We start from the raw sequence: 3,282 nt of genomic DNA, 5'->3' as shown, positions 1-3,282 counted from the left end.
CTCAATCCTCAATCCTCAATCCTCAATCCTCGATCCTCAATCCTCAATCCTCAATCCTCAATCTTCAATCCTCAATACTCAGTATTCAATACTCAATCCTCAATCCTCAATCCTCAATCTTCAATCCTCAATACTCAGTATTCAATACTCAATCCTCAATCCTCAATCCTCAACCCTCAATTCTCAATACTCAATCCTCAATCCTCAGACCTCAAACAGCAACACTCAACCCTCAGTCCTCGTCCTCAATCCACAACCCTCAATCCTCAATCCTCAATCTTCAATCATTAATATTCAATCTTCAATCCTCAATCCTCAATCCTCAATCCTCAATCTTCAGTCCTCAATACTCAATCTTCAATCCTCAATCCTCAATCCTCAAACCTCAATCGTCATTCTTCAATCCTCAATACCCAATCCTCAATCTTCAATCCCGAATCCTCAATCCTCAATTCGCAATCCTCAATCCTCAATCCTCAGACCTCAAGTATCAATACTCAACCTTCAGTGCTCGTCCTCAATCCACAACCCTCAATCCTCAATCCTCAATCTTCATTCATCAATATTCAACCTTCAATCCTGAATCCTCAATCCTCAATCCTCAATCCTCAATCCTCAATATTCAGTCCTCAATACCCAATCCTCAATCTTCAATCCTCAATCCTCAGTCCTCAATCCTCAATCCTCAATACTCAATCCTCAGTCCTCAAACCTCAATCCTGAATCCTCAATCCTGAATCCTCAAATTTCAGCCCTCAGTCCTCAACAATCAGTAGTCAATCCTCAATCCTCAATAGAATATCATAAATTCACAGCCTTCAATACCCAATACTCAATCTGCAATCTTCAAATCTCTATCCACAGACATCAATTCTCATCACTCAACCCTCAACACTCAGTCCCCAAACCTCAACATTCAATCCTCAATCCTCAATCCTCAATCCACAATCCTTAACATTCAATCCTGAATACTCAATCTTCAATCCACAGTCCTCAATCCACAATCCTCAATTCTCAACCCTCAATCGTCAATCTTCAATCCTCAATAATCAATCTTCAATCCTCAATCCTCAATCCTCAATCCTCAATCCTCATTCTACAATCCTCAATACCAAATACGCAATCTTCAATCCTCAATCCTCAATACTCAATTCTCAATCCTCAATCCTCAGTCCTCAGTCCTCAAACCTCAATCCTCAACCCTCAGCCCACTTCCTCAATCCTCAATCCTCAATCCTCAATCCTCAATCTTCAGCCCTCAGTCCTCAACAATCAGTTGTCAATCATCATTCCTCAATAGAGTATCCTCAATTCACAGTTTTCAATACTCAATAGTCAATCTGCAATCTTCAGATCTCTAACCACAAACACCAATTCTCATCACTCAACCCTCAACACTCAGTACTCAATGTTCAATCCTCAATCCTCAATTCTCAATCTTTAGACCTCAACACTGAATCTTCCATCCTCAACCCTCAATCCTCAATCCTCAATCCTCAATACTCAATATTCAATCCTCACTCCACAATCCTCAATCTTCAATCCTCAATCCTCAATCCTCAATCCTCAATCTTCATTCCTCAGTCCTCAGTCCTCAATCCTCAATCATCATTCTTCAATCCTCAATACCCAATCCTCAACCTTCAATCCTCAATCCTCAATCCTCAATTCTCAATCCTCAATCTTCAGTCCACAGTCCTCAAACCTCAATCCTCAACCCTCAGCCCTCATCGTCAATCCTCAATCCTCAATCCTCAATCCTCAATTCTCAATCCTCACTCCTCAATTCTCAATCTTCAATCCTCAATACTCAGTCTTCAATCCTCAATCCTCAATACTCAATCCTCAATCCTCAATCCTCAATCTTCAATCCTCAATACTCAATCCTCAATTCTCACTCCTCATTCCTCAATCCTCAGACCTCAAACATCAATGCTCAACCCTCAGTCCTCGTCCTCAGTCCACAACCCTCAATCCTCGATCCTCAATCTTCAATCATCAATATTCAATCTTCAATCCTCAAACCTCAATCCTCAATACTCAATCCTCAATCCTCAATGTTCTATCCTCAATACGCAATCCTCAACGTTCAATCCTCAATCCTCAATCCTCAATCCTCAATCCTCAATCCTCAATCCTCAGTCCTCAGTCCTCAATCCTGAATCCACAATACTGAACCCTCAATATTCAGCCCTCAGACCTCAACAATCAGTTGTGAATCCTCAATCCTCAATAGAATATCCTCAATTCACAGGTCTCAATACTCAATACTCAGCCTGCAATCTTCTAAGCTCTATCCTCAAACATCAATTCTCATCACTCAACCCTCAATATTCAACGCACAGCCCCCAACCATCAATCCTCAATACTCAACCATCAATCCTCAATTCTCAATACTCAATAGAATATCCTGAATTCTCATGGTTCAGCACTCAATCCACAATATCCAATAATCAAACCTCAATCCTCAAACATCAATTCTCAACACTCAATCCTCAACAGTCAGTCCTCTCTCTTCAATCCTCCATCTTCAATACTCAATCCTCATTACTCAATACTCAATCCTCATTCTTCAATCCTCAATACCCAATCCTCAATCTTCAATCCTCAATCCTCAATTCTCAATCATCAATCCTCAATCCTCAGACCTCAAACATCAATACTCAACCGTTAGTCCTCGTCCACAATCCTCAACCCCCAATACTCAATCCTCAATCTTCAATTCTCAATCCTCAACCCTCAATCCTCAATCCTCGGTCCTCAAACCACAATCCTGAATGCTCAATCCTGAATCCTCAACCTTCAGCACTCAGTCCTCAACAATCAGTAGTCAATCCTCAATCCTCAAGAGAATATCATCAATTCACAGTTTTCAATACTCAATACTCAATCTGCAATCTTCAAATCTCCATCCACAAACATCAATTCTCATCACACAACCCTCCACACTCAGTCTTCAATCCTCAATCCTCTATCCTCAATCCTCAATCCTCATTCTTCAATCCTCAACACCCAATCCTCAATCTTCAATCCTCAATCCGCAATCCTCATTTCTCAATCCTCAATCCTCAATCCTCAGACCTCAAACAGCAGTACTCAACCGTCAGTCCTCGTCCTCAATCCACAAACATCAATCCTCAATCCTCAATCTTCAATCATCAATATTCAATCTTCAGTCCTCAATCCTCAATCCTCAATCCTCAATCCTCAATCCTCAATGTTCAATACGCAATACCCAATCCTCCATCTTCTATCCGCAATCCTCAATCCTCAATCCTCAAT

This window comes from Calliopsis andreniformis, unplaced genomic scaffold, assembly GCF_051401765.1.
Source record: "Calliopsis andreniformis isolate RMS-2024a unplaced genomic scaffold, iyCalAndr_principal scaffold0139, whole genome shotgun sequence".
NCBI lineage: Eukaryota > Metazoa > Arthropoda > Insecta > Hymenoptera > Andrenidae > Calliopsis > Calliopsis andreniformis.
The sequence above is the reverse complement of the archived record's forward strand: the minus strand, read 5'-3'. Positions refer to the sequence as shown.